The following is a 13,342-nucleotide window of genomic DNA, read 5'->3' as shown; positions in this document are numbered from 1 at the left end:
ATATGTTCAAAATTATACAGGGGTAGTCTCAGAGATAAGGCATTAGTATTAGGGAAAAGATACTGAGAGAAGAGGACCCTAACTAGAGTCTTGGGCATACCCACATTTAGCTGGATGAGACATTGTTCATGAATTTAGCAGAGATTGCTAAATATCTGCTACATTGTTAGGAGAAGAACCCTGAGAGCAGTGCTCTGACAACCTAGAAGGGAGAGAGGAGAAGTGTTCAATGTCAAAAGGTCAAAAACAGGAGTACTGAGTAAGGACCATAAGATTTGGCAGCTTAATTGGGGATCAGAAACGAGATTACAAATTTGAGAAGTTAGTGAAAGTCAAGATGAACAGAAAAAGACAAATGAGGTTAGCTTTTTAAAGAGCTTGTGAAAGGAGAGAGATGGGGGTCAGAAGCTTGATGGGATAGATAGTAGGGTTATTGAAGGCTTTTTAATCCTAGGGACATCTGAGTAAATTTAGAGGCAGCAGGGAAGGGACCAGTGGATTAGGGGAGATTAAAAATTAGGGAAAGAGGAGCAGTTATGAGAGAAGGGACAGCCTTTCAGAGGAAATGGGTTCAAAGATACAGTTCTGACCCCAATGCTTTAAAAAAAAAAAAATAAGAAAAATAGAGGGGCCAACGTTTCTTCAGACACTGAAGCAGAATGATAAAGTAGTGTGGGTCTCAAGTTTTGAGATAAAAAATAAGGAGTTAATAGCAAATGACCTCTTGTTAGTCAAAGATGAGTGGGTTTTCTGGTATGGAATTACAGGGAAGAGGGGTAGGAGAGAGTCTGAAGGAGACAAAAGATTTGGAGCAAGGTCAATGAAGGACAGGTCTGATAGGGAAGAGGAAATGTGGCTTTAAGTCTTCCAGCACTTTGCAGTACCATATAAAATAGAGAAGGCATAAATGTTAGATTTGCTCTGGAATTGAGGTTTGACGAAGTATAAGATTTGGGGCAGCTAGATATTTGGTGGTAAAGTGTTGGATTGGAGTCAACAAAGTCTTGAGTTCAGTTGTGGCTTCAAACATAATTTTGACTAGGCAAGTCAGTAAACCTCTGTTTGCCTTAATCCCCTGGAGAACAAAGTGGCAAACCAATCCAGTGTCTTTGTCAAGAAAATCTCATTTAAAAAAATAGTCATGAAGAATCAAACAGGACCAAATAAACAATAAGACACAAGAGATAATAGGACAGAAAGGCAAGGGATTCATGCCCATAAAATGGTTTATAATCTGTAGTCTCATTCATTCCACCTAGACAATCAGTAGCCAGATTTTGTTATTTCTACTTGTATGTCATCTTTAATAGAAAACTCTTCCTCTGTTCATTTAGGGTAGTGCAGTAGAATCCTGTTTTTCTTCTTAACTCAGATCTCTTGCTACTAGAATTCCTTTTTCAACAAAGCTTCCAAAATTCTTTCTTGCCATATCATTCTCCTCCTCTACTAGGATCAACCATAAATTCTTTTCTTTGGCATTTAAAATTCTTCACCACACTTTTAGGGTCTACCTGCCTAGTCTCTTCCTAGCATTCTGTGGCCCAGCCATCCTGAGCTTTTTGCTCTACTGAGTCAGGTAAGTAGATAGAATTGTATGACCCTGATCAAGTCACTTAGCTATTTTCTAAAGTTTCCTAATCTGTAAAAAGGGTATAATAACGTCACCAAACTTCCAGGATGGTTGTGGTGATCAAATGAAATAATATTTGTAAAATGCTTTATAAACCTTAAAGCATTATATAACCAGAGCCAGTCCTGGCACCCTGTGTCCACCTTCTTGGATAATACATCAGTGGTTCTGTAGGCCAAGTTAGCAGCCACTTTGTTCTCTATTCTTTTACCCCAATTCTTTTCTCTATGCCTCCTTATTTTAAATGGTTTAATAGGAAAGAGTGAGAAGCAAACATTGAGCAGGCTGCAGAATGACTTATCATGTGTTTCAAACCCAGCCTTCTTTCTTACTTTGTTGCTATGGAGGATACCATGGTCCTTCTGAGGTTCCAGTTTCTGAATCTCTTCATTTTTCCTTAATTCCTCACTTAATTTTGAAGAGAGTAATTTACGTTATCAGTGAACTCTCTATTGGCCAAGTCTGTTAGTTTTTTCTGTCTTTATTCTTGACCTTTTTGCGCCATTTAATGCTGTTAGGTCCTCTTCCTTCTCCCTCTCTCTCCCCTCCTCCCCCCCATTTACTCTTTTTTTTCTTGGTTTTCTTGACATTGTTCTTTTGGTCAGTCTTAACTCTCTGATCTTTAGATAAATTGCCTCAATTAACTCATCTATAACATGGAGAGTAGGAAAAAGGAAGGAGAATAAACATTTATCTTTGTGCCAGTCATTGTGCTAAGCTTTACTTGTGATCATCTTAGACATGTGCTGAATATCCTCATTTCACCATTGAGAGAACTAGGGCAAATAAGTTAAGGGACTTGCCCAGGATCATCAGCCAGTTAAGTATCTGAGGCACTCTTTCTTTGTCCAGTCTCTCTGACTTCAAGTCCAGCACTCTCCACTGAACCACCCAGCCATTTCTATCTTTTGACCTTTATGCCTGAACTTAGAATTCCTTTTGTCCAAACAGCCTGATTTCCTTTAAATGTGGTTTGTTGAAAAAATGTATATAATACTTTTCCCATCAGGGTAATTTCTTTATAGCCAATGTGTTTACACTGAGCAGAAATATTAGTGGATGTTTCTTTAATATAATTGAATTTTTAAAGGTCGTTCAACTAACTTGTAGTATAGCTGGGACTAAACCACAGATCTCCTGACTTCTAGTCCAGTGCTCTTTGATTACAACAAACTTTGTAGTATGCTATTGTTCTGAGAGTAAACACTGCTATTTGGAATTGGAATGTTGAAGAAGTATCTTACCAGATCCAGCTTGCCGGGAAGTAGTGAAAAGAGTATTGAATTTGGAATAGGAAGTTCTGTGTTAAAAGTGTTGGCTTCATCACTTAACTACCTACGACTCAACAGTTTCCTCCTCTATTAAATGGGTATTATAATATCTTTTCTAGCTGTAGTCCAGGGTTTTTGAGAGGTTCTGTGTATGTATGTATATGTATACATACATATATATGTACATATATAATAATACATCTATACACACACTGTATAATGTACTGTGGTCTATATTTGTCCCTTCATAAACCAAAACTATGTATAATATATATGGGGCAATTGGGTGGCACAGCCCTTGAGTCAGAAGAACCTGAGTTCAAGTGTGGCCTCAGACAAGACATTAAACCTTATTTGTCTGTTTCCTCAACTGGAAAATGAGCTGAAAAAGGAAATGGCAAAATACTCCAGTATCTTTGCTAAGACAACCCCAAATGGAGTCACGAAGAGTCAGGCATGGTTGAAGTGACTCAACAATAAACATCCTATTTATACATGTGTATGTCACTTAATAAACCATAGCTATAAGAAGCTAGAAACTTTTAAAATATTTGTGAGTAGAACTTTAAAGAATAGTTAAAAGATAAATAGTTTAAAGAAAGGATAAGCAAAATATGACACCTTTGGTTTAATATTTCAGAAAAAAATTAAAGTTTTTAACTAGAATACTTGAATTTATTAATGACTTTTTCTTAAAATGAAGGAAGTAAATTTGTGATCATTCCTCTGATTCTGTTTCTGCTTTCAAGAAGGATTTTTAAAAATCAAAATATGACTCTCTCTTGTCCCTCCCAGCCAATTTCAATATTTATTGACTGTTCCATGTCTGGAACACCAAGCACTTACAGGGAGATTAAAAAAAAAAAAAAAAAAAGGATAAGATGATATCTCTGTTCTCAAAAGAAATTTAATGTAATTATGAAGATAGAACAATGACTCGACAAATAATCAACAATTTTATCCACCAGACTTGTGTACTAAATCAAAAATTAGGAAGTGAATTCAAATACAGGTCTACCTCTTTCTACCATCTTGATTAAGTTACTTAGGATCATAGTATTATAGAGCTAGAAGGAAACCTTAAGAGGTCATTAGTTCAAACCCTCATTTTACCAGTGAAGAAAATGAACTTGAGAAGTGAACTATCCAAGGTCACATAAAGGAGTAAATGACAAAGATAAAATTTGACTTCAAGTCGAAAAAAAAAATGGTATGATACTTCCTTATATATCTCTTACAAGGATGTTTTAAGGATTGTTTGAAACATGAAAGTAGAGTAAATAAGAAATCTGAGCAAGCTTCATTTAAATTTTAAAATGACATCTTCCAGTTCCAAAAGACTTGGGATGGAAAAATGCCATATGCATCCAGAGAGAGAAGTATGGAGACTGAATGTGAATTGAAGCATACTATTTTCACCTTTTTTTGTTGTTTTTTCTTTCTCATGGTTTTTCCCTTTTCTGATTCTTCTTTCACAACATGACAAATATGGAAATGTGTTTAAAATGATTGTTTGAATATAATCTATATTAGATTGCTTGGTGTTTGGGGGAGAGGGGGAGGTAAGAGAGGCAGGCAGAAAAAATTTGGAACACAAAATCATAATAAAAATGAATATTGAAAACTATCTTTACATATTATTGGGAAAATGAAATACTATGGAGTAAAAAAAAAATTAATGATCATGGATAGACTTGCCCTAAATAATGAACAAAATAAGAACCAAGAGAAGTATAGTAACAGCAATATTGTTTTAAAGACAACTTTGAATGGCTATATCATATGTAAATATCGAAATTAACTACAAAGTATCTATGAAGGAAGATAACATCCAGAGAACTGATAAACTATGTATAAAAATATGCACAACACACATTTATGTCTAATGGTAGCTATAGGTGTAAAGGGCTGAAACTCTTAAAAGGTGTGCTTGAATCAGACAACTGAGCACTTAAGACTAATTACCTATTGGACAATAACTATTAGCATATGTTTGGAATTTCTCTTCTCTCAGTTAATGCTGGTTCAATGCTTGGGGTTAAGACAACTGTAGGTAAGGATTAGGGGATGGAGTGAGAGAGGCCAGAGAACTTCACTTGCCCTCAGGACCAGGAAGAGAAAAGTGTGGAGATTCTGGACTCTAGAATCAAGAAAGGATCCTTGGCAAAAGTCCTGGCAGTTTTGTCTGTCTTCTTCACTTCTCCCCCTAAAGACCAAGGACTTTTGCTTATCCTTACTCTGGCTGATTCTGAAAATTTCCAGGGAGCTAGTCCAGACTTTACACTAGGGCATGGAGGGAGGGAAGAAAAAAGGAAAAAAAAAAGTTATGTGATAACATTATTTTATATATAAAGGAGTATCAAATTGTACACAATAGATTTGCAGTTTCATATACAATCTTTTTTTTTATTCTCAAGTTATGGAAATGCTTTTATTAAATCTAGAATAAAATTTAAAAATAAAATGTCTTCTCTCTATAGCAGGAAATGGAATTTGAGACTCAGGAAATAGGTACAAGAGGCAACTTTACAGTGTCTAGAATAGGGTCTTAATATTGTGTCTTAATTGTTACAGTTATATAAGTAGGGGGTTGACTTGCCAGTATAGGACCAGTTTTTCGAGCAAGCTTCAATCAGTTTTTAGCTTCTATTTCAATTACTGTTGTAGCATGTTATAGCCCTTCCAATACTTGAATAAAGCTGGCACCATCTCCATCATATGAATGTTCTTTTAACCAGGATAAATGTGTCCCTTTCCCCTTTTAAGGTTTATTTAAAATTATAAAGTTCAGTGACATTTTATTTTTGTAAACCATTCATTTCTCTAAGTACCCTTTTTTGTCCCATTATTATAATAAAGAAAAACAGTTAAGCAAAACTACGGAATATTATAATAACACTTAACACTTGAAAAAGTATGCAGGTTATATTCTAGTATTTTTATATGTACACACACACACACACACACACACACACACACACACACATCTTTGAGAGGAAGGAGGTATGCTAAATGCACCCATTTCCTTTTATCAGTCCAAATACAATATGATCTGAAGGCCTTTCAGCATCCCAAATGGCCTCCTTTGGACATTGTGGTCTATAATCAAGGGTAGGCTCTTCCAGTTTTTCATTATTACTCTTGAGATTCTGGACTTTTTGTTCCTCTTTGTGAATTTCATTAGCATTTTTCCTAACTATAAATTTTTTTTTATATATAATTTGATTTATGTAGAACTGAATAACAAATATTTTATGTTGCTTGAACTAACCCAGGAGCAGTAAATGTATCTCTATTTATGATTACATTTTAATGTGTTAAAATAGTATTTTATAGTTGAAATTCATGCAGTTTAGCGTTTACCTTGAGAGGCATACTCCCAAATATTTTATAACTTTTGTAGTTGTTTTGAATGCAGTTTTGCTTTCTAGCTCTTCCTTTTGACCAAGATGTGAATGTTGATGACTTGTGGATTTATTTTATATCCATCAACTTTGCTGAATTCAGATTAACTTTTTCTTCCTCTCCTTCCCAACTCTAGGGTTTTCTTTTCTTTTCTTTCTTTCTTTTTTTTTATTATAACTTTTTATTGACAGTAGGGTTTTCTAAGTAAGTAATGATCCTATCTTTAGGAATTTGTACCATTTTTATATCATAGAAAGAGATTGGAAAAGTTCCTTATTATTGCAAACAACAGATCTTCAAGCAAAAGTTTGGTAATTATTTCTCAGATATGTTATAGAGAATTTTAATTCAGGTAGTGTGATATTATATTGGGTTTTGGAGTTAGAAAACTGAATCAAATCTCACCTCACATTCTTACTAGCAGTGTAACCCAGGGCGAGTCACTTGACTTCTCTGTGTTTCATTTTCACCATCTGTAAATGAGGGATTTGGACCTAGTGGCTTCTAAGGTTACTTTTAACTCTAAATCTGAAGAGTATATACAGTTCACATTGGTTAAGGTTGACTTTTAGATCCCTTACAACTGACACATTTTAATTCTTTGAGACTCACAGAAACTTAGCCCTCAGGATAATTTGTTGTTTTGGACATTAGCACTTCATGAACACAATGGCAGAGAGTTGTAATAATCTGTGTCAATGGAAAGATCACTTATACATATCAAAGCAACAGTGGTTCTCAGGGATTTTTATTGTGTCTTTATTGTTTTCTAAAGCATAGTTCAGATGGCACCTCATATTAAGCTTCTCCTTATTCTCCCCTCCATTACCAAAATTGTTAGTGTTTTCTTCCTCCTGAAATCCTGAAATTACTCGGTATAACTGTATCTATTTTGCATTTCCTATACATCAGGGGTATGAAATCTTTTTTCCTGCCAAGGGTCATTTGGATATTTACAAAATCATTCTCAGGGCCTAGAAAATTATCAACTTACAGAATTCAAATATTAGAAGGTTGTTATATCTGGCTTTCAGCTCATCCTTGCCTGCAGTGATTTCACAAGCCTTTTATATAACCTGTGGCCTGGAAATTCACCACCTATGCTATATGTTGTTATATATTGTTAATATATTGTTATGTATTATTATATTGTTAATTTATATTGGTATATAAGGAAACAATGATTTGGCAAAGCAAAATGCTTAAATCTTTCCTACAAAATGTAATTCTTACACATATTTTAAAATTATTTAAGATTACTTGAAAGACATCTTTACAAAGATGTTCACCACTCTTAGCAAAAAGAATTCTAGTTCAGACAATTCATAGCATGATTTATTGTGAATAATAACATCCTTCTTCCAAATGCTCATATATTTGAATGATAGACTGGCTATAATATAGTCTGGGACATTCCAGAGCCTCCCAAATGGTATTTGTAGACATCCGAGTTGACTATTAATAGTCACTTTGTAATATTAGCTTATCTACAAAGAAGAGCTAAATTGATAAAGAATACTTATTGTCTATACAGCATTCTTCTGGTTCTGTTCACTTTACTTTGTATTTGTTCATTTAGTCCAGATTTTTTTAACTCATCCTGAACAATGAAATTTCGTCACAATCATCTACCCGAGCTTGTGGGTAGATTTGCCCATTTGATGGGCATCTCCATTTCCAATTTTTATCCACCACAAAAAGGAATTCTCACAGTGGATTCTAAATCAAAGGATTTGGGTCCTAGCTCCTTTGTGTTACTACCTATGTGATGTTAAACAAGTGGTTTTATCTTGTACCTCTTTGCTCATCTTTAAAATGATAGGTATGGACTAGATGTCTCTAAAATCCCTTTCCTCTCCAAACAATGTTCTATTAGCCTGTGAAGGGGAGTAGGAAAAAAGCATTTAGCACTATCATCATTACTATTCAGTATTATATTAGAAGTATTAGGCTTGGCAATAAAAGAAGAAAAAGAGATTAAAGGAATTAGAGTAGGTCATGAGGAAACCAAGTTATTACTCTGCAGAGGATATAATGGTATACTTAGAGAACCCTAGAGAATCAACTAAACAATAACTAGAAATAATCCACAACTTTAACAAAGTTGCATGATACAAAATAAAACCAATAAATCATCAGCATTTTTATATATTACCAACAAAGTTTAACAGCAAGAGATATAAAGAGAAATTCTATTTAAAATAACTGTCAATAATATAAAATATTTGGGAGTCTACCTGTCAAAGCAGAGTCAGGAATTATATGAACACAACTATAAAACTCTTTCCACACAAATAAAGTCAGATATAATCAATTGGAAAAAAATATAATCAAATGGTAGGCTGAGCAAATATAATAAAAATGACAATACCACCTAAATTAATCTATTTATTCAGTGCTATACCAATCAAACTCCCAAGAAATTATTTTGCAGATCTAGAAAAAATAATAACAAAATTTATCTGGAAGAACAAAAGGTCAAGAATTTCAAGGCAATTAATGAAAAAAATCCAAATGAAGTGATCTAGCTATGCCAAACCTAAAAGTATATTATAAAGCAACAGCCATCAAAACCATTTGGTACTGGCTAAAACAAACAGTAGTTGATCAGTAGAATATGTTAGGTTCAAAGGACAAAATAATAACCTCAGTAATCTAGTGTTTGACAAACCTAAAGACCCCAGCTTTTGGGATAAGAACTATCTGTTTGACAGAAGCTTCTGGAAAAATTGGAAATTAGTATGGCAGAAACTAGGCGTTGACTCATACTTAACACTGTATACCAAGATGAGGTCAAAATAGATTCATGATTTAGACATAAAAAATGATATTATAAGCAAATGAAAAGAATAAAGGATAGTTTACCTCTCAGATCTGTGGAAAAGGAATTTGTGGCCAAAGTAAATGAGTTCATTATTGAAGAAAAATTTTGATTATTTTAAAAAGTTTTTGTACCAACAAAACTAATACAAGATTAGAAGAGAAGCAGTAGAGAAAACATTTTTACATTCAAAGGTTCTGATAAAAGCCTCATTTCTAAAATATATAGAGAATTGGCTCATTTATAAGAATTCAAGCCATTCTTGATAAATGATTGATAATTGATCATTGATCAAATTGATGAATGGTCAAAGTATACAAACAATTTTCAGATGAAGAAATTAAAACCATTTCTAGAAATATGAAAAAGTGTTCTAAATCACTATTGATCAGAGAAATGCAAGTTAAGATAACTCTCAGGTACCACTACACATCTTTCAGATTAGCTAAGATGAGAAAAAAAGATAATAATGAATGTTAGATGGGATGTGGGAAAACTGGGGCACTAATGCATTGTTGGTGGAACTGTGAATGGATTCAGCTGTTCTGGACAGCAATTTGAAACTATGCCCAAAGGGCTATCAAACTGTGCATATTCTTGAATCCAGCTGTGGATCTACTGGTTTTTTTCCCCAAAGAGATCTTAAAGGAGGGAAAGGGACCCACAGATGCAAAAATATTTGTGGCAGCCTTTTTGTAGTAGCAAGAAACTGGAAACTAAATGGATTCCCATCAGCTGGAGAATGGCAGAATAAGTTATAGCCTATGAATGTTATGGAAAATTATTGTTCTGTAAAAAACAACCAACAAGATGATTTCAGAGAGGCCTGGAGAAACTTACATGAACTGATGCTAAGTGAAATGACCAGAACCAGGACATCATTGTACATACATGGCAACAAGAAGATTATATGGTGACAATTCTGTTGGACATGGATCTTTCCAACAATGAGATGATTCAGGCTAGTTCTGATGATCTTAGGATGAAGAGAGCCATTTACACCCAGAGAGAGAACTGGGAACTGAGTGTAGATCTCTTTTTCACTCTTTTTGTTGTTTGCTTGCATTGTTTTTTTTTCTCATTTTTTTCTTTTTGATTTTTCTTGTGCAGCAAGATAATCATATAAATATGTATGCATATATTGGGTTTAACATATTTTTACCATATTTAACATGTATTGGATTACTTGCCATCTAAAGGAGTAGGTTGGGGTAAGGTGGGGAAAATTGGAACATAAGGTTTTGTGAGGGTTAATATTGAAAAATTACTCATGCATACGTCTTGAAAATTAATTTTAATCTTCACTTCTTTTTTTAATTTAAAATTTTTAACATTTCAAAACACTAGTTGGGTCTGGCATTATATGTAGATTCCTCACTTATATTTTCTACTGTTCTTTCTATTCATATTGTTGTCATTGCCTCTTCTGTTTTCTTATTTCTTTTTATTTCATTTTGTATCAGTTTATGTTTTCTATTCCTCTCCAGTTTTCATTTTTCATTATCACATAATATTCTATTATGGTCATGTACCACAGTTTATTTAACTATTTTATAATCAGGGGCATCTGTTTTGTTTCCAGTTCCAGCTACCAAAAATGCTACTATAAATATTTTTGGCATGTATAGAACTTTGAAAAAAATCAACCTCTTTGGCTTTTATGCCTAGTAATTTTATCTCTAGGTCAAGGTATTTCTGAAGAGGGGCCCAATTTTCTTTACAGGATGGTTGACTAACTCCATGTCTTTTTTTTTTTTTTTTTTTAGTGAGGCAAACAGGATTAAGTGAGTCAATTCAATTTTATTAGTGTCTAGGTATATATTATAGTCTAGTCAGTCACAGGCATCTGTTAAGTACTTGCCATGAACCAGTCAGTCTTAATAGAATCTGGAAAACAAAGCTTAAAGTCAAATAGTCCCTGCATTCAAGTTTATAATTAATGTAATAAAGGGAGACATGTTCATGGATAGCTATATATAGAGACAGAATAATTTTGAAGGAAAGGGAGCTTATCATTTCAGTAAGTCTTAAAGTAGAAACTCAAGTGAGCCTTTGAAGGAAAGTGGATGTTTTAAGAATCTCCAGAAGAGAAAAGCTGAGAAACTGGATGATGGAAGGTAACCCATGGTTGAAAACAAGCAGATTGTGAATTGTGGATGGTATAGTGAAAGGGAGTGGATGTGTGAAAGGACTTCTGGCACTGCCAGTGCTTCATTGAAAGAAGTGATGGAACCATTGCTGGGTTTGGAAGTAAATGAAGCTAGAATGGAAAGAGATGGGCTGGGAGGAAACATAGGAAACTGAAGTCTTGAATGGTAATTGCTTAATTGTAATAATAATGGTAATGAAAGTAAAGGTTGATGTGAATTAAGGAGTTGTGGGAAAAGTGGGAAATATGAGAATAGGATTTTAAAATTCGTGCCTCAGATATAAATCTGTGAGATGGTAAAATTTGAGCTTTGACCATGGCAACATTTAGCTGAAGGGAAGTGAAAAGTTTATCTGGAAGAGAGATTTTGAGTGTGATGGTTACATCAGAGGTGATGACAAAGGATGATATGGAAAAGAAGACTGAATTAAAATCTTTGGGAGAATAAGTAATATGGAAATAAGTAGGTAATAATAAGGATGGTAAATGAGATGTTTAAATGAATGATATAAAGTTCAAAGGGGGAAACTACTGGGGAATGGTGATAGAGGCAAAGCTACTGATAAATAGTACAGAAATAGCAAGAGTGGAGAGGAAGGAAGAATTACACTGTTTCTACTACTAGACCTGTGAGATGTCTGAGGGTAGAAAGATGATTCTCAGTTGAGAGAGTCTTGAGCTATTTGTCCTGGGGGTGGGGGAGACAGGACAAAAAACATGTTTTAGTTAAAGCTTGAAGGGAAAAGAATTTGGGAGGAAAAGTTCAAGTATATAAGAGAGTTTAAAAAAAAATAACATATCCATTAAAGTCAAAGACAGAAATCCTATAAATTATATTGTGTTCATAACTTTTCAGCTTTTATATCTTTCCATTCTTTTAAGTTCTACTTAATTCTTTTTTGGCCAGTGCCTCCTTTTTATCTCATCAATCAGCTTTTCTCTTCTTTAAAATCATCTCTTAATGTGAAATAATTGGTTTTATTATTTATTCTTTTCTTGACTTTTATTCTTATTTATCTTCTACTTTTATGTATTTTGTTGTTCCTGTTGCTTGAAATGTTTTTATAAATCAAAAATTCTTCTGTTTTTTTGTTTTTCCTCTAGAAATGTTTTAAGTGCCACTTTTTCTTTGAACATCCATTTCTTTCTCTCTCTCTCTCTCTCTCTCTCTCTCTCTCTCTCTTTTTTTGGATGATTAATCTCAGATTTGCAGTTTATGTCATTTCGGGTTGCGGCTTGAACATCTTTGCTTGTCAGACTCGAGTTTCTTATTCCATTATGTACTGTGATAATAAAAAATTATTGTTATTATTATTATTGGATTTTATTACCTTTATACTTGAAAGTTTTTGTCATGTTCATTTGCAAAATTTTGTTTTATCAGTGAAATTGTTCAATTTAGTCATTAAGTGTCTTAAATTCTGAAAAATAAGGTTGTTCAAATTTTTCTTTCAGTCATAATTTTTAGTCTTTCAGATTATGTTTTGTTGTATGTATGCAGAATGTTGTATTTCCTGCATTGTGATTATATATATTTTTAATCATGTTTTTCTGGAAGACCTTTAAATATATATATATATATATATAATTAATTATAATTTTGTCAACATCAGGTGCTTTGGCTTATTTGGACTTCGTGTGTGTGTGTGTGTGTGTGTGTGTGTTTCTTTTTTAACATGGTTGACTTTTGCTTCACTTTTACCAGTTTTCTTTCACTTCCGTCTTTGGGAGTTTCAAATCTAGTGATTAGATATCATGGATTCGTTTTTGTTTTTTGTTTTTTTTAATCTGCTAATTGTTTTTTAAATTCTGCTCTGAGAATACAAATTTCCGACCAGTATTTATTTTTAGTTGTTTCTTATGTGTATTTTATTATCTACAAAACGTTCTGTATTATCTTGTTCAGTGTTTTCTGGGGAGTCCAGGTTTTTATATTTCATTAGATACTGTTAATTTACTTTCCCTCATATTATTTTTGTTACAACAACTAGCATCTTCTAAGGTTTTACTCATTCTTTTGATTTTAGAATCTTTATCTACTTGTGTGCTACATAAGTTGAAGTTTT

At 33.4% G+C, this 13,342-nt stretch overlaps 1 long non-coding RNA gene across 3 annotated transcripts in view; it reads left to right on the top strand.

The window, feature by feature from the left end:
• Positions 1-13,342, top strand: part of LOC127544476 (uncharacterized) — a 92,891-nt gene that overhangs the window by 32,020 nt on the left and 47,529 nt on the right. The window lies entirely within an intron of this gene.

The sequence above is a fragment of the Antechinus flavipes genome, chromosome 1 (assembly GCF_016432865.1).
Source record: "Antechinus flavipes isolate AdamAnt ecotype Samford, QLD, Australia chromosome 1, AdamAnt_v2, whole genome shotgun sequence".
In the NCBI taxonomy this organism is placed as follows: domain Eukaryota; kingdom Metazoa; phylum Chordata; class Mammalia; order Dasyuromorphia; family Dasyuridae; genus Antechinus; species Antechinus flavipes.
The sequence above is the reverse complement of the archived record's forward strand: the minus strand, read 5'-3'. Positions and strand labels throughout refer to the sequence as shown.